The 20,161-nt window shown below is 32.3% G+C and overlaps 1 non-coding gene and 1 pseudogene across 1 annotated transcript; both read right to left on the bottom strand.

The window, feature by feature from the left end:
* Positions 1-2,757: 2,757 nt before the first annotated feature.
* Positions 2,758-2,857, bottom strand: LOC143189436 (uncharacterized; annotated as a pseudogene).
* Positions 2,858-12,492: 9,635 nt separating this feature from the next.
* On the bottom strand, positions 12,493-12,574 carry TRNAS-AGA (transfer RNA serine (anticodon AGA)). Its single transcript has one exon. It is a non-coding gene; the product is annotated as a tRNA-Ser (tRNA).
* Between the last annotated feature and the right edge of the window lie 7,587 nt (positions 12,575-20,161).

Genomic DNA, 20,161 nt, shown 5'->3' with positions numbered 1-20,161 from the left:
CTCACCAAAGACAGATCATTGTCTTGCGACCAAAACGATTTGGCCTTAGAGCCGATCGGCCGACTTCGCCAGGTGATAGCTATGCTTTTTGAGCTTAGGGTTTTAAAAATAAATCCACTTTTCATCACCCGTCACTATTCGATGCAGAATTGACTCAGATTTTCAGATCGATTTTCCATTTGCCTATCATTCAATTGATGTAGCACCCATCTTCCCATCTTTTTGATTTTCCTCATTGCTCGTATTCGGTCGCTAATCGATTCTTGGACTACATTTTATGCTTCTGTCAATTCATTTTGAGTTTGGGTTGAGTCTTCAAACCTTTTCGGTCTACTAGATCGTTCCTTGTCTTGCACATAGAAATCAACAATTTTGAATATTCGAATCACAATAGGCCTAACATGCGTGTAAGGTTGAGTAATGCGTGCCGCAAAGGTACGTTTTCAGGCACGAAACTTGACATATTCAAAGAGCTATCAATTTATGACAGCATAACTTTCGCAAAATATAACTTGTATAGCTTTGAAGCTTGATGTCAGTAGAATAAAGTGACGTATGTAACAAATCATAACATTGTATATTTAAGCCTAGCGACATCTGTTAGAAAATCCGGTAATGACTTTCTGGCACACCTGATATTCTTTAGTTTTGGATAGAATTAGATATATGATATTTGCCTCTTTCATTCAAGAAATTTTGCTTTGTTACATAATTTTGTTGGGAATTCGTTCATTCTCCATTTGGCAAACATATCCGAACTAATGCCATTTATGCAAGATTTCAAATATATCTCCGGCAGAATAAAGCTTATGTTATTTGCAAATAATTTATTCGCCATACTGAAATTTACGTTTTTGTTAAAATTGCCAATGAAAATATTTTTCTACTTAGAGGCTTTGCATAATATTTCCTCTTAAATAACTCCCATCTGAAAATTGTATATATACCGCTCGCAAATCGACACGTTGCCTATATAGTACGTACCTTTTCCAGGTTCCTCTCTCTTTCAGCTACTTTATATGGAAATTGGATCGTTTTCATCCGGTTTGCTTTATTGTTTCGTTCGCATTAATTTCGACGTGGGGACCTCGGTCGGTTAGGGGAAAGGGGGCGGGGGCGGCGGCGGCGGAGCATTTATTCGGTTACTCTGTAGTTAAATTTTGTCGTTTGTAGGCCGAAGGGGGATCGAAAATCCCCGTGACTTCTTTGCTTTGACGGTATTGTCTCTCTTTTCAAGCGTTTAGGCTCGGATAGGTAGCGACCGATGTCGAATTAAAATGGAAATATTTCGATGAGAGGTAGATTGGGGTGCGTACTTCGCGCGGTCTTGAAAAGAAAACGCAATTTTAATCAGTGGAAAAGTATTATTTTTAGTTCAACTGATGATTCCATGTCATTTGTAATGTTAATAAATGCTTCAACCTGATTAAATTTATAAAGAGAAAACTGAATATTAAAAACTCTTTTAAACCTACTTAATATTACAAATAGTACTACTATTCATTTCTGATTGGTATCATTATATGATAGGTCTGTACATAAGCGATATCTATTGCCAATATCAATGTAAACAACAGTTTAACTACCTAACATAATTGTTAAACTCGATGGTTTTGAAATTTGTATACATAAAATAATAACTTTTTATTTAGTATACATTCAGAATATATAAATGCTAATCATGGAAACCTTAAAATTGCATTTTCGATATTTATTACTTTTGTTGTTGGACTTGAAAAAAAAATCTATTGCTGAAGCCCATCAGATACTTTTAGCAACTGATAGTTGCCTATACTGTTGAGTCATATCTCGTTGTCGATTTTGGTTTCAAGGAATTAAAAATGATGCTTTTGCTGTCAATGACACAGACTTCTATGTCGATAACCCAGTTTAAATAGTTGTTGAAACTGACAGGAAGGACAATAACATCGACAATAGACTGATGATGCCATTTCAAATAATTTTAACAATGCAGTAGTAATAAAATTGAATTGTGACTCTATAAATCCACGGGCATCAATTGAACAAATTGTGTTGTTGTAAGAAATATTAGCAATAGAAAGTAACAGACGGAGAGGCAGCCCATGTCTACCTCTTACAGCCTCATCGTTCAAACATTATAAGAATTGTGAAAGACTGATATCTAATAAATATAAAGAAAGATATCTAATTTATATATTTTTTAATAATAGGTATTTTTGATTTCATATAGGTTGTTCTCCACTAACAGATCCTGGTTAAGTTGGTCCATCTTTTCAAAGATGGAAGTAAAGAAACGTCTAAGTTCTTCCTCCACAAAGATACGGATTCCTCATGAGAGTCCGTCCGTTCGCCTGAAAGAAACAGCCACTGTCCACAATTCCCCTGAGTGACGGTAGCCATATAAATGAGACAACTATATGTTGTTCGGATGCTCTCGTCTTAGGTTTGCAGTTTCACTAAAATAAACGTTTCCAATGGGTAGTAAGGGTAAATATATTTAATGACTTTTAGTAATGTCGTTGAGTCTGTTGCAATTATAAATACCTTGTTCGGGTTACCAAGGGAAAACGTTATGGCTTTATCATTGGTGTAGAGTTCTGTATGTTACTTGTGATTTTGAGTTGATTAAATTGGATTATTTCAAGTTGGCAAGTGTAAACTATACCAACGTAGTCCTTTCTTTTTTGTTCCATATATGTAAATATTCGGGATATATCTCTTCGCGGATGCAGACAAAAAATTCTCTGATCTGAAACCTGCTGACGTATCTCTCTTAAAAATATGGAACACTTAACGATTCTGCGTCTAATACATCCACAGGGGTCATGCTAGTCTCTGTATTGTTTCAATTTTCGTACATGTACCGCAGAAGTGAGTGTGGATTGATGATTCGATCGCTGTTAAACCAGCATCGTTCTTTCGATACGATATCGCCATTAAAAAGTTGTAAAATATATTTTGATTAGTGTGCATTGTATAAAAATTCTCCAAAGATCTTTTTAAAGCGCAATATTTTTTTCTTACCCTAATTATCGGAGATCTAAGTTGATTAAAACGTATTATTATACTATAAGATCATATCAGTATTCCTGGTATATACATTGATATGACTTATAATCTTTTAAATTTTTAATGGAAGTAGGACATTACTAAATAATTATTACAATTACCTGATGTAACATGATATTAAAATTACAATTGACATACAAGTATTAACAGCTCTATATCAATCAAATATGTCATACACTTGCATTTATTGAATTAATTTGAAGGAAGTTATGCCGAATTTAATTCAAATCAAATGGTTAGGATTAGGACTTTAAATTTAATTGTTAAGTTTAATAAAAGGCTGCGGCTATTAGATGATGATTCAGTGTCAGATACAAAAGAAATTTACATTTACTTTATAAATGACTCTATAAGTAATTAAATTTTGTCTATAGTTATTGAATGTTACTCAAATAAAGAAAATTGGTTTTATATGAACTGAATCAAAAAATTGAACGTTGATTGTTTGGAACGCCCAGAGTTTGGCCCTCTTTAGCCTGCGACGAAGTGTTATACATCTAGTAGCTTCAGAGCTTCTAATTTTTCTTTTATTCATCAGGTCTTCTTTGCGTACTGACCTCTTTCACTGCACTATGCAACAATTGGTGCTTAAATATCTGCATTTTCATTATTGTTTCCTTGCTGTAATTTCACCATATTGGTTTAGTTTTAGTATTTGACTGTAATCTTATTATGTACTAACACATATTAAATTTCCTTCCAAGAAGTCAATATTCACATTCTCTCTCTATTTTAATTTGATATTCAATATCATGTGTAAAGTTTTCTCATATAGTAGAGCATTGCCATTTTAGTTTGCTACTTGGCTTAAAATGTTTATATGGCTACCTTCACACGGTGGGTTGTTTAGTCCTTTGTTGATAGAGTAGATAGGTTCAGTTTATTATCGCTAGCTGCTGTAGTTTATTTATAGATGCTTCTTTGTTTTTATCCACTGCTGATAATGCTGTATCATCTGTGAAGGTGTGTTGTGTATTTTGCTATACCATATGTGTCATCTTGGATATATATTGGGCGTTCCTCGTATCCTTTACTATATAATTGATCAGGTTGAACCGAGCACTACGGAAATCGCACTTATTCTACTAATCCAACATGAAATTTATTTTTTGGATGATATGCGTTCAAACTATTTTCCTCTTTTGAGTTATATATTTCTGTTCGACTATTCTGTTCATTTACAGTTATTATCATAAGGAATTCGAATAAATCAAACATATTTTGTGTTCTTTTATTGTTGATTTATTCTTGGCCATAACCGGATAAAAATTTGCATAGTGCCCTATATAAAAGTAAAGCGATATCAATCCAGGTCCAGCTCATTATACTTTCACACAAACTCTGGATAACAGCACGCGTATGAACGTGAGATGGATTTCAGGACACTTAGCCACAGACAACACGGCATCTAATGAATTATATCAACCCTTTGGGGGTAGTTTTCCAAATGGGGTAGACGTGGCGGTGTCAAGTGGCAGGCACGTACATCAACCTATCCCCCTTCGTTTGTCGCTTGGGTCACGCTCTCAAATTAGAAGCGAAGCTTTGTACAAGAGCACGACTTTTTCTAAAAAAAGAAACGAGGAACAACAGCAACAACATAAAAACATAGTTGTTTTCCCTTGAGTTGAGATTTAAAACAGTCAGTCTCAAGCTAAACAATTATATACTGATATTTACATATCAATACTATTAAACCCATTTATTAGTTAAAACGCAAAATCTTGAAATATTCTAGTTAATTATTTTTAACGGCTTATATTAACATATCTAACTATTAATATGACATGACTGTTTATCGAACTTTTTCTTATCGAATTTCCATATTTAAAATTGCAATTAATATATAACTTTTATAATATTTTTATTGGGGCTAAGACATAGTAAGTAGTTGTTAAAATTAGTTTTTGTAAAGTGTCATTTTGCAAAACTGTTTAACATTGTAAGTGATAACACTTAATTTAAGCTTTCACATAAACATATAACTTTTGAATTCAGTACATTAATTTCAAGCAGTTTGCAACTGAAGCTGCTTAATGGTCTTTGGATTCAGAGGAAAAGGCTGATTTAAATCATAAAATTATTTTAATGCTTTTAAACAGAAAATAATTAATTATATATGAAATTCTCTTTTTCTATATTTTTCTTTATTTGCTTTGCATCATTTAGGCCTTAATTACCATTTGTAATTTTTGCATTAATTAATATAATATGGCTTGACTTAAATAAAACACAAACTTCCTCTATTGCAACTTCTCAGCTTCAGAAGAAAATTAGGTCGCCCCATATTCAGAACATATAACATTTACTGATGAGACCATTTTCATAATTTGACACATAATTCGTTTTAAGACATTTTACATCGATTTTTAAGAGTTGAGCGTAGATTAAAACTTCAAAAACTAAAGATGTAGTCCAACCTTGCTCTAACACAAGACAATGCCTTCCTATTAATCAATTCTGCCTCTTTTTTATTGTCTGCTTCAATATCATTAGTCCTTGATAGCAGAGGATTGTATCTTCTAGTGATGGTTTGGTTAGATTCAATCAGCTCATTTAAAACTGTTTTATAGTGGATTTTATCCACATAGTGACGTTCCAAGATGAAATATATCGGCCTACTTCGATATTTTTCAATCAATCAATTGATTTTTTCTACGGTTGTCTGGTCAATACCAGTTCCAAATTTTTGGGAAAAAATTAGGAAATTAATTCTGACATTACTCACACATAATCCATATACGGCGCACTCACCTTCAGCGCACCGATACACTTTGAAACTATTTCCCGTTTCAGAAACAAATTTGACGAAAAACCCACTATAGTAACTGCCTTCTTAAAGCATCAACAAAAAAACAATCAATTTTTATCTTTTTGTTAATTTGTAAGTTTTCTGTAAATCCGTAAGAACATAACTTCATTACTTATTTACTTACAGTATTTTAAGTTAAGGAAATATGCTCTAGCATAATGCTAACAAATAATTAAATATAAATAATTAAAAAGGGTGCTATTGTTTTATTTTTAACGGATGGAATTGAATTGCCTATCCTGATATAGATGATTAATTCATGTGTGCTGTGGGTCAACCATGTGTGTTCAGTTATGTGTGAAATGTAGTTTTGACTGCGTTCATTTCGATCTTTCTTAAGTAGTTCATCATCTTGTAAAATTATTTTTTTAAGTAATTAAAATATTTATATATTTTGTTACAGGAGCGGTATTTGGCATCTTCAAGCTGTTTCAGTTGGATATTAGCAAAAAGGGTCATATAAGTACGGTATATTTACTTTGTCAGATGCGCTATTAATTCTAGAAAATTTGTAATTTGGTCTTAAATATATTTTCTAGAAAAGGCTGAAATAATATATACGGAATAGTATTTGTAATTGTAAATGTTAGAATACTCAACCAGATAACTTTCACTGCATGATAGTTGGCAGAGAAGTATTGTAACTAAATATATGACTATTGCAAAGGTAGATCATCCTGTGATTCGTCATTATTCTAGGGTTATTTAATTTGACAAACAAACATTATTATTGACAGTGTTGAAAAAATAGACGAATGAGCATTTTTAACCGACCTTCTCATTTGTTTGTGTTTGTGTTCGATGAGTAGGTGGGCGTTACTTTGCAGACTATAACAAGTAAGAAAATAATAGAACAGATATCAGAAAATAATAGATAATAATACAACACAATAAATGTTGTTCCATCAATTCTGCCTTTAGTTATTTTGGCTTTGACATAATAAGCTTCTAATTTAAAAATATCCTAAATAATGAAATAAAATAATGTTATCGGATATAATTCATTTTAATATTGCAGTGCATCTAATGCTTATATAGTCGAAGGACAGCCACAACAGTGTGTAGTGTAGGGTTGTTTTATTATATTTACATTGAACTATTTTCCACAACACCCATGAGGTAGAATTCTAGGTAAGTTTTTTATGTAGTGGTCAACTTTTTTACAAGTTTTTATTGTAGACAATATTTCTTTCCGCAAGTTCAAGCAGTCCTTCATTCATACCTTTTACGTTTTTCCATCAACTTTTGTTGTATTTTCGCTATATTATTGTCGTTCTGCCATGAGTGGCTCCAAGTTTCATTTGAGAATACGATAGTTCGAAGAGTAATCACAAATATGAAGCAAGAATTTAAATTTTATCAAAACAATCAAAGCGCTATAACTGCGTTTGTCAGTTAGTTTATAACTTCTAATTGTTATCACTAATTTGTTAAATAATTTCGCTGATATCCAGGCGAAATTTATACGCAAGTTCGAACGAATCAGACAACGTAGTGTATCTTTTTAACTAGAATAAAGTTACAAGGAAAAATGCGGTATGTTCTTAAACGGAATTAATAAAACGGAAAACAATGCAAACAGCAATTGGAAATTCGATGTCGTAATGATGCGAGCTTATATTGGACGAAATATTTGTTTTCGTTTTGTGAAAAAATTTAGTATGAGTATTTATGGTTAGAATTTAAAAGCTATTTACCATATTGTTTTCTTCAGTATTTTTATATCTTCAAGCAAATTAGACCGAAAATGTATATTGATCGGTCTTTTATGAGCGACATAATATGAACATGTTTCCTTGCATAACGGAATCCCTGTACGACGATAAAACAAACGAGTAGCAACTTTTAACACGTCCCTAATCCGGCACAAGCCGAGATCACTGTTTGATTAGGACTGGATCCATTTTGCAGAACCGAACCCCCTCGGAGTCGTAAATGAGTAGCGCTGATTAAAATTTCCTAATTAAAAATCGGTCGTCGTCCGCTCCTCTTTTAGATTAACTCCTGCGGACCACTGGAAATTATCAAAACAGTCATAATTCAGCTGTGGTCGTTTTAATGTTGGTCACTGACGTAATCTACATCCTTCCTGTATCTCCAGTCATGGTAAAGACCGACTTAATTATTTGAAATTGAATAATCAGTAACTATGGTAGTCAAGTTAGAAGTTTTTTTTAAATTGTTTTTTTTATATTCATAGTGGTTTAGTTGTAGTTTTACATCTTAATCTATATTTTCGGTTAATAATTAACCTTTATATTTTCATAATCCTCTATATAACGTAACAAATTTATATCATATTAAATATCATATTTTTATTTCAAAATCTATACCTACAGTCCATTCTGTATAATGGAAAATTATATCAGGATCCTACTAATCCCAAACGAAACTTGAAAGTTAAAAGTAAATGTTAGTAAAACTGAGTTAACATATATATTTTAAAAATTAATTTTCTTTTAGAACAATGAATATTTAAGTTCATAAATCATTCTAAATTATTCCAAATCTTCATTGCTTAATAATAAATGATACAGGTGCAGATATATTTTCATATAAGCAACATATGAGTAGAATTATTTAGAGGAAAATGGCCTATCTAAGTGAATTTTCAATGATTGAAGTGAACTGCTGATGCCGAATTCATGCAGAAGAAATGTGAAAGAGTTTAACATGCAAAACTATTGATTTACTTTAAAATACTATTTTAGTTAAGGAATGAATCTCCATCTCCAACAAATGCTTATTTTACAAGATGTTAATTCGGTCCGTACTCCTCTACGTATCTAATGTCTGCTTCAAGTTTGTTACACCCAACCAGTTCAAATGGCTTCAAGTTTTCCAAAATAAGCTCCTCAGGAGAATCTTAAACGCTCCATGGCTTGTCGGAAATAATCAAACTGATAGGGAAACTGACACTCCAGAAATCAAGCACTTCATATCTCAATCATTCCACAAACAACAACTCAGCTCAAGTTCTTCTGAAAACGCGCTTGTTCGCGAGCTGGTCGACATGTTGGGAGCTTAGTCACTTAGTCACCGCATCACCCCTAACCTCCCCACCCTTTTCCAGGCTGAAGCGACCTCATCCGTCGCTGCAGTCATAACTTTTGCCACCATATGACTGAAACAATACAATCGCCGGGTCCTCGTGCCCAATAACGGCTGCCCGATCAGCGGGTGCCATATCCCCAAAATTAGTGCAGTAGCAGTAGCGACCCACAGGGGTCAACTGTGAGGCGGTTTCGGTTTATTGTATTGGTAAGCCCAGAGGCAGTCCCACATAACCCGGTCCAACTTGTCACTCCAGGGCAAGTCTCCGCAACCAGGTATGCGTCATGCATTTCACCGCCTGGTTTTAGAACACTTGTTAATAATTCAATTATTAGAGTTAAATTGTGCGTTAGGACTAGTCTTTTTGAGACATGTACTCGTACAAAATTCAACCGTACGGAAGAGGGCTATAGTTTTGACCGAAAATGATAGTTATTGAATAATACTAATTGTATTAGCTTTAACTCTAGAGACTATTCAATGGAGATACCAATACCAGCGTGTTTAATGAAAAATAAGGACTAATTACTGAGGGTTATGGACTGAAAATAGTTGTTGATGATGACCAGTCACAATTTTGGGTAATGAAACTATGATGGCATTACCAGCATTGATCAGATTGATGTCAATGATGTGAGTAATTCACACAAGAGTGTCGTGAATTAACCACATTAGATGTTTATGTGGGATATTTTGAAAGTGAATCATATACAACTAAACTAAACTAAACAACTGATAAACTAAACTTTGCCTATTTGTTCATTAAAACAAATTAAACTTTGTTCGAAGTATGACTTTCCATATTTTTTAACAGCATTAGGTGGCATTTTAACAGCATTACTCACACATTACTATTTTTAAATTTAAACGCAAATTAGTAAGTAATGGTACTAAACTAATATTTACATTTCTTTGGAAATAATTGTAGTTTGACAATAAAACGATAAATAATAGTTTTTAGACCTAGAAATTGATTTGAAAAGAACTTTTCCCTTAATAAACTAGCCTATATTATTAGATATAAAATAAATGGTATTTGATGAAATGCATATATTTCATAAAAAAATCAAGTATTCAAACGTTCAATTGATTAAAAACTAATTAAATGGATAATTTATCAGTAGATAACTAAAACAAGAAACAAATTGGTGCATAAATCAATCTCTAAATATATAAATTATCTCCGAATAAAATTATGTTTATTTTCGCCTTTTTTTTGTTTTCATGTTAAAGACACAGAAAATAAAATGTGAGGTTGAGTAAACAGTTCATTTTTAAAATATCTTAATATTTAAAACCAAAACTGACTTAAAAATCTTTCTAAAATCATTCAAATCTGTTAATAAAGAAATAGCAAGGTTATTGAATATATAAAATATCAAAAATTCAAATAGTATTTTTCCAAAATGGTAAATCAATAAAATAGCAAATACAAAGTGTTTATTCACTTTAGAATAATATAAACTAACTTTATGTAATATTTACGTTAAAACTGTGGATGAGTGCGTCACGTTGTGGAAACAAAACAAGAAGTTTCCAGTTGGCTTTCTAATTTCTAACTATGGCGTCCAAGAAGTTGGTTTACCCCCCAGACCGCCACCCCCAATGACAGTTGGCATGAGGCTCACGTCCGCCGGCCCAGACCGTTTACGCTGGCGGCTCTGTTATTACACCGCCCCCCAGAAGGCCCACGTCTTGTGTGGCTGAGCCGCTCCCGAGGGTGTTAAGTTGCTTTTTATCAAAATCATCCTGCTAACAAGTCCTGTATATACTTTTCTCCTGCTATTTCGGAGATCCGTTTTTCTTATTCCTTTTATTATCATCAGATCAGTCGTTGATATATTAGTTTATTTCTAATTTTATGGAAGATTAGATTCCCTAGTTCTTTTAACTTGTGTTTATACGATTTCGATTTTGAGGAGGATATACCATGTAATCAAGGCGAAAATTTCCGTTTTAAGTCTCTATTTATCTTAAACAGGCTTTTTAATATTATTACTAAAGGCAACATAATCCACCTGTTAAATATAATGATAATACTTACAAGGACCAAGGACAATAAAAAAAGTTGAAGTATTTTATAAACATCTATAAAAGATCTTGAATTTCTTTTTCTTTTTCTGTTTCTGAATCTTTTTTTCCTTCCGAAATATCTAATTTAAATGGATGTGTTATATCAAAACATTACTGTATGTATAGAAAATATCGCATTATATATAATACCCTGTAACGATTGTACAATTTACAGAATAATTATAAAGAAAGCGGATCAAAATAATAAAATAATGAAATAATATTTCAGGGAAATTCAATTTGGTTTCCGTAACAAACATGTAAGAATTGAACAAGGTTACTGATTGGTTAACTAAATAAAAATAAACTTAATTGATAAAAATATTGCTCTATTAGTCACTACTAGCTATAACATGTGTTTATTAGTAATTGTGAACTACAGTAAGCAGAAAATGATAAATATCTGGGAATACATTTGGATTAATAAAATGTAAACAACTTGGCCTTAAACTTGCTTAAATGTGTCCGATGTCAGCGAATTGCGTAGGCTAGGACGTATACTACCATACTAGCTGATTAATAAACACATATAATAGTCTTTAGAATAAGATATAATCATAATTAAATTAAGTTCTAGTTTATAAGTGTAGGAGTTCTTATTGAAGCTATCTTCTACGTACTATTATAAAATGTAAATCACATAAGAAACTTATTGTCTATTGAACAAACTGTTAATATCTGGTAATCTTAGTCTCCTATAATAAAAAATTATGGCATCTTTACCTAATTTTACCTTTACCTATTTCCGTTGAACGTCTTTTGGCAAATATGTAATATTAAACAATTAATGCATAGTGTTAATGCATTTATCAATTCCTATACTAAAGCTTAGGATCGCCCAAATTTTCAGGTATTCTCTTACGAAATTAATTATTTTCATTACTGTTGTTTATAGGGTCGAACCAAACTAAAGTCATCATTGTTTTCCAGTGACTTAATTCTCTCTTAATTCACCATCATCTTTTAAAGCAATTTCGCAATATAATAATGAATATAACTTAATATTTTGCACCAGAATCTTTTAATGCGCGTTGATAATACTTACTTGATGATAGGCAAGTAGCAATTGCATATAAAGGAAAATATTTTAAGTGATGACTTGTTGAAAGTAGAGCACACGCGATATATCCGGCTCCATCATATTCAAACATAAACAAAACTCTATGCCCGATTTTACGATCAAACATAAAAGAATCGTTTTTAGCGCGGTACTACACTTACACCATATGATATGAAACGCTTCGAGTAACTACGGAACAATTGTCATTCCAACATCATTCTGTTGTTTTTTAATAATTCCTTTATTCAAACAATGTAAATAAAAAGGTGTCAGTTTAACTAAAGTCAATGAAGTAAATTCTGAATGTTGGTTTCGGGATATTAACAAGCTATATGTTAAAGACTTACGGAGTAAAAAAACTTTTAATCATATTGTGGGAGTAAACAGTTATAATTTCTTAACTTAGTTTAATAAATATGAATATAAAAATAAAAAATCAACTCGCAGTCGGTAGGATTCGAACCTACGCTCCCAGAGGGAATCTGATTTCTAGTCAGACGCCTTAACCGCTCGGCCACGACTGCTGATTCTATATTTTATTATGTGTTATAAACCAGGCATCAGCCATTATCATTCTCATTTGAAATATTTTAATATGGAAAATAATATGCATTGAACAAAATAAAATAAAGGCCGTGAAAATACATTTTAATAGTTTTCGACTAATTATTTCTTAGTAGGAAACTTACACACAATTATTGTAACATTTTTAATATCTTCTGTAACGTATAATTGTAATGTATATGTTGGTATCACATTGTAATAATCATATTGAGTTAAAAAATTGAAAATGAAAGCAAAGTGCTCCCACAGGCACATAAAATGCCGTCATTAGAGGAGTGCAATTTACATGACAATATAATAATAATTATTATAATTGTTATTACGGCATAAAATGGTATAGTAATTTTGGATCGTGCTTGGAAATTTCCGAACTAATGAATTCGTTTCTATGCAACAGAACAGATCCAAATCATTCCAATTGTTTTTCGGGAATGTGAAATTACCGAAGGGGTGCATCACGATTAAGCTCATGCTTTGTTTTTTTATATTCCCTTATTATTTGTATTTACTTAGTCATGTTCTATGGTGTCGTATGATGTTGAAATATTTCAATTATCTTAGTCATATTAGTTTAATATATTAAAGCCCAATATTCATTAAATTTCTACTTACTTTACTTTCTGAGTTAAATATTATATTTAAAAGATCTCTATATTTTGAAAGCTTCTTGTTGTGGGGTAAACGGATTCATATTGATGCAAGTTTACTGAGTTGCTACATGACGTACCATTCTGTATCTATTATAACATTCGAATCTATGTAACTCTTTGACGTACTTTTCTATAGGGTTCAAACCCTAATTTATTTAAAACGAGGTTGAAAGATGAGAGAAAAGAGAACAAGTTCTTCAAAAAAAATAACTTCAAAGTTGTAAATGACGTATACACAGAGGGTAAGGTGAAAAGTTCTCGATTCGCCACAGAGATGGCGTTCTGGTCAAGAAAAAATTATAATGTATTTCCTGCCTGGGTGCACATACTACTACTTCGTATAACACATTTTTACTTACATCTTTCAAATAGTTCGATAATATATTCGTCTTCTGAATATTTCGTCAGAGAGGAAATATAGCATGGTGATAACATTCTTCGTTATGGCTAGATTAACCCCTAGCAAAATTTTCCCGAAGTTGGTGAAATTTTATGGAGACTGTGTTCCTTTTATGCCACTAGGCGAAGCGCTACCAGAAACCGGGAACTAGTGAAAATATGTATGAAATTGTGTGAATTGGGTGTGATAGCTCAGGCTATGCGGATATCGGAGGATAGGTGAAAACTTAACTCAAACTACTTTCGCGTAATTGTTGGTTTTAATAGTACAGTACTACAAATTAGTAACGAAGCGGTAGTCGAAACGGTGTAAGGAAGCCGGCCGGTGGTTTGGCGTCAAAGAAAGTGAAGTGCATCATATCTGCCGAAAAGGTCATTCCCAATGAGTTTAGAGATGTGAAAGAGGTCCTGTTAATTGATTACTTTTAAAAAAGGTGGAAAAAAATTAAAGCAAAAGAAAAAATAAATAAAATATGATTTCAATATTCTTCATCAGACGGATGTCAAAATTTGCAATGAAATAAAAATAATATTACGCCAGGACCACACACCTAAACACCATGGTGCGTTAGCGATTGGAAAACTGAGTAATTTGAAGTACAATTTGTTTAGCACCCCATTTTCTATTAGTTCACAACCGATGGGGAAGTTAAGAGAAATATTGAACTAACTGTGTTGAATTGAAGGGCGAATATGTAGAAGAATTAAATGACCTTTTAATTGAAAATCACAGGATTTCATTGTTAAGTTGAGATATTTTCACCTTCCTCTTGTACATACTGATGAAGATACTTGCCCATAAGATTCAAATAGTGAAGAAATTGAATCCAATAGGTAGACACCAATAATGTTAATTTTTAAAGCCATGTTTAAAATACTAAAATAATTCTAAATGTTACGAGTTGAACTTGAATTACAAGATCAGAAGTATCATAAGGCGATTTTTCTTTAAAAAAGTATAGGCTTTTACTAGCGATATTTCAGGGCCTGAATTATTATTATTTTTTAAATTCACTACTTTTCCATATGTAACTTAATTAAATAATTAAATAGCGATCTCAGAATTAAATGAATTTAACAAAGATTTCACCTTGAAACCTTAGATAAGGTTACTAAATCACGGCAACGTGGAAATAATTTAGTTACTAGACAACGGCCGGGAAACTAAAAGATTGAAGCAAACCAAACTACACAAACTTGCATAGTGTATCTTGTATGTGCTCTTAACTTTGGTTTAGGTAGTTAATTAATTTCATATTAATTTGGGTAATACATATGTACTTGTCCGCACTCGTCTTATTTGTGTATTGATACAAGTAAACCATAATAACAGTAATACGTTAATTTGTAAATTAAGATTTTACTGAGCATACATAATGTTAATATTCTTTTTTCGCTTTCGAATTATTCTTTGATTAGTGCCTAATGTACCACCTAATCAAAATAATGCCTTGCAGTAGATTAATATTGGATCGACATAGTCACAGAAGAGAAACAGTCAAACACAAGATTCAGAAAATGACCGAGACAGATAAGAAATATAACAAATAAAAGCATGTTTCATCTAACAGAGCATGTTACCTTATTTTACCAACTGGACTCTACCTACTATTCTAGATGGCGTAAAGTCTACGTATTTATATTGACTGATTACTGACATAACGGGGAAAGTTATTCTTTGTCGGATATTACCCACTTCTCTATATACCATCACAAATATGAATCAATATGTCAGTTTTATAAAAGAGAACATTGTCCTTACCTTATTCGGTATAAGTTTGTGAACTTCTCCACTCTTACCCTGGCCGCAACACATATATACCGATGGCTCTAAATCTCACAGTGAGCTTGGCAGTGCCATTGTGGTAGACAACCCAGCATTACGTTTCAAGCTGCCTGGACAGCGTTCAGTATTCACCTCTGAACTCTTCGCGATATTCAAAGCTTTATCCTACATCACAATACAATCCTTCAAAGAATGGCTAATCAACTCCCGAAATGCTCTCGAATGTTTCCTGGAACAGAAGTTCAACCATCCACTGGTCACCGACTCACTGTCAATCATCCGTATCCTCTATCTGAATGGGATCAGGACAAGTTTACTGTGGTTTACTCTCCATCATAAATATTTGTAACAATACTGACTTTATCCCATTTGTATATTGTTTCACAAAGAACGAGCTACAACGTCGTATGGCCCAGAGGGCCAACTACAACAGGCTTCTTGAGGTTAAAGCTGTTTTTTTTTTCTTTTTTCTTCGCGTTCCTACTTTTCGTCACCATGCCGTAGATCAGAATCGATTGAGTTTTGGCCATTGTCGTTTCTCGCACGGCCACTTGATCACTTAGAGCCCGTCTGCTCACCGTGAGTTTTGTCACCGTACCCTTATTTCAGTCTACCATATAGTGAACGGCTATCCACGGCTTATCCCGATTAGAGCTAAGTAGGGACTGCAAAGTAGGAGAAAATGCAGACACACTCCTTGGATTTCTACGAGAAATCGATTTTCTCCATAGAATCTAGCCTATGCTAAGTTAAATCTTACTGACCAAATAACCATTACCACTTCGGTATGGGTGTTAATGTGTGCTGTCTAGATAGAACCTACACTTTGTTATGGTTGCGGCTATAGTCCTGTATTTGTATCTATTTTAAAATTGTATATACATTATTTATACTATTAGCCCCCCTGTTTGCATTATTAATTTTATTTATTTTTTAATTTGTTATTTTTTATATACAATTTTTGTCTGTGCCCTTCCCCTTTATATCAACACCGTACTGTTGTATAGTCGCGAAATGACGATGAAAAAAAAATTTAAAACATCTATGCGACTATCCTAGCAATTAGAGGACATTATCTCTTTTACATCAGTGATCTCCCCGCAACATTATACTGACTCATATGAGACTACAAACTGCTCAACCCGGAAACTCCAATCTTCTTTTGATAAAATTGCTATCTGGATTAAAAAATGGCGAATGAGATTAAATGAAGCAAAATCTACACACATTAAATACACAAATTAGAGAATTACGCCACTATATGTCTTAAAATAGAGCTCAACATCAAGTTCAGGAAAATGTGTTGTTAATTATTTTAAATCAGCAGATACTGACACCAGTGTGGAGCTATGGAAATCAGCTGTGGGGCTGCACCAGTGACCAATATGATTCAAATGTTCAAAAATAAGGTGCTGAAGTACATTATGAATACGCCTTGGTATGTACGCGTTTGTGTTGTTGGATGTGGTTACGGACTATATCAGAAGATTTGCTGATTCTCACCAAATCAAATGTCTTCTGATCTTGCTAATGATTTCCTTGAACATAGCAAGCATCCCATTTTAATATATATAATATTGAATTTGGTAATACCCAGAAAATTATTTGAAATTAATTGAATTCCAAAAATAATACATTTCTGATCATAATCATTTATTTATCTTTCGTTCGTTTATATAATATATAAATTAGGGGTGTTAGCTGGCGAGAAAAAAATTGATATTTCGATATATCCATATTAAAAATTCAATACCAATTTTCTGATGTATTTCATAATGTTTAAGAAATATCTTTATTATTTTTTTTAAATATTGAAAAATATCGATTAAAAAATATCCATATAACTATATATCGATATTTTTTCAGCATCTCTAATATAAATGATCGTATTATAACTGCAATCATGTATATGTTATATGTTGTTATATATAAAAAAGAATATGGAATTTTGTCGAGCTATGGGACTTGCTGAGTGAAGGGTTTAGAATTAAAGGTTTTGTTTAGATTAAAATATGATCGGATAGACAATAATTCGAACAACTCGCTACTTCTTTCAATTAAACTAAAATATAACTCTTAAATTAAAATAACAAAATGTTTTTTTTTAACCCTACACGTTTCATTACCTATATAGATTGTTCTTCTCGGAAGTATTAAATTAAAGCCGTTTATACGAAACAATGAGTTAAGTTTTCCGCCAGATTTCCACGCATATCTTCATTATCCATGGTTCCCTGGATGCGTCGATTGTTTGAAATCAAAATGCGATAGACTTAGCATCTGCTATTATCGCTGGGAATGGCGAATAGGAAGTGAGGTGGGGAAGTGGAAAAGAACAGATAGGATCGACTAAAGGATTTAATTTTAATCGAATACTGGGGAATGATGTGATAGCATTTGCTTTGATCGATATTATTTATTATTCTGATATCGATATAAATTATTTTATGGCAACGTTTGGTTTATAAAGTAACAGATAATCAACAATTTGATATAATATATGCATTAGTAGATTTTGATTGGCATCTTCTAATTAATGCAGCATTTGACTTATTGTAGTCACTTCATATATATATATATATATATATATATGTAGCCAAAATACAGTGATATATACCTTCTATGTATGGTTTAAGGAAACATTAAAATTCGTAATAACTTTGACAGTGTATATAATATCGTAAAATCCAATTTCAAGTAACTAGAACAATGGAGTATTGAAGAGTCTTGCATTAATGGGCCGGCAGGTTGCCGATATCTTAGTGAGTACATAGCTCGCTTAAGAGCCAATTTCAGAACGCTCTCAGTTAACTAATGCGGACCTGATTTGGGATCCAATAAATCGATGTTGAATTTGCAGTTTCAGTTATAAGCTACTGTTATTGGATTGAATGAAATATGGCATTGCAATAAAGCTATTCATATAGTATCTTCAAAATAACAGTGAACTCACCTTATCAAGATGTTTATTGTATTGCCTGCCGCACTTTGTAAATGCATTTTAGAATCAGACTATATTTTCCTTCTCATTTTATTCGAGTTAAAAAGAGACCCAATGTTATGTGGTAGTTTTGAACATTTAACCGAATCAGCCTATAAACGTCGTCTAGTTGTCAAACGCCTCCAAAATTTTTCAAAAATGTTATTTTTAAGTACTACAGGTTGTAAACCGTCAATCGTTGTTTTCACGGTTGTTTTAATATATTTCAAAAAGCTTTTAATAGTTACTTTGTTTGAAAATGCCAAAGCCGTTGGACAGTCACAGTCTGAAACAGATTGCGTCTTTAGTCCGTTAATTCTAATGGGAACGAGATAGTGGAGGCTCCCTCTTGCCAGTAAAATGTGTTAGAGGGGTAAGCATTTTTACTGTTAAATAATAAGTTGCTACTGCTTTTACTGAAAATATTTTCCAGCGTGTTGCAACTGCACTGAATATTTCAGTCACAATCAGTAAAATATCTCAAAAAATTAAAAACAATATAATCTTGGATACACCGAAAAAAAAAACTGTCAACAAACTCATACAAAGCGGATGTCGAATCAATATCACCTTGATGTTATCTCTATCAGAGATCAAATATATGAACTCTATAAGAACAGTGAGTAATTTTATTCAATGTATATAATGGGTAATAATTATATTTCTATAATATAATATAGGTGTAAGGAAACTTCCAGGCATTGATTTTATAGGAATAGAATTATTTAAAATAAAAGTTGATGGAAACAGGTAATCTTTAGAATCACAATTGAATAGGTTTTGTTAGTCATAACATGTATTAACAATTCTTTGCATATATATTATTCGTCATGCTGAAAATAGGAAAGATTTTTTTCTTGGCGTAAAGATAGTGTTTTCTTTTAAGTTCAAGAGTGTCATATGTTCAACCATACCATAGTACAATGGTGGAGAAGATACCAATAGCACATGTGATACATGGACAGAAGCAAGTATTAAGGAATGGTTTACAGTACATAAAATATACATTGAAGAATCCATTCCAAAGTTTGAACTTTTTTAACTTGTTTCTCGGCAAATCTAAATAAAATATTTCATTGCATTTTATGTAATTGAGTATTTTAGAAATAGTCCTGGAAAAAAGATACATGGTGGATCAGATTACTGAACAATATGGCCACAGAGTATTACGTCCTTCTCCCTACTACTGTATATTCAACATTCTAGATTCAGTCGAATTGATATGGGCGTAGCAAAGATTTATTACAACCGACATTTAGGTTGAAAAGAATATAAAAGCAAGAACTGTCAGGATATGTGTAAAGAAGCATTATCTACAATAACACCTTCGCTTTGATTGAACCCAATAAGATATATAGAGAAAGAAATTGACAAATGATGGAATTATGAACAAGTGTTATATATATTGGAAATTAACAGCTTAGTTATTTAGTTTAAAAGCGATTCCGAAAGTCACAGTGATGATTGAATGATCATTAGAAAATAATTGGAAAAGAGTTCAATGTAAATATAACACAAAGTCTTGTATTTACATCTACTACCTATTATGACCCTATAATAATGATAAGAAATAATAGGTCAATTGAAAAGTTCCCAACCTACCATAGTAAAACACGTTTTTTTTTGCCAAAATTAGTTTTTTTACTCAACTTAATAAACTTAATTCCCTTCAAGGGTGATATATTGATTACAGCGATCTTCCAACTTTTCGATACCATTTTTGTAGTACGAT

The sequence above is a fragment of the Rhynchophorus ferrugineus genome, unplaced genomic scaffold (assembly GCF_030347505.1).
Source record: "Rhynchophorus ferrugineus isolate W39M unplaced genomic scaffold, kcgeb_rfMv2 rfM1, whole genome shotgun sequence".
Lineage (NCBI taxonomy): Eukaryota > Metazoa > Arthropoda > Insecta > Coleoptera > Curculionidae > Rhynchophorus > Rhynchophorus ferrugineus.
Note: the sequence above shows the minus strand (reverse complement) of the source record. Positions and strands in the feature narration are given on the sequence as shown.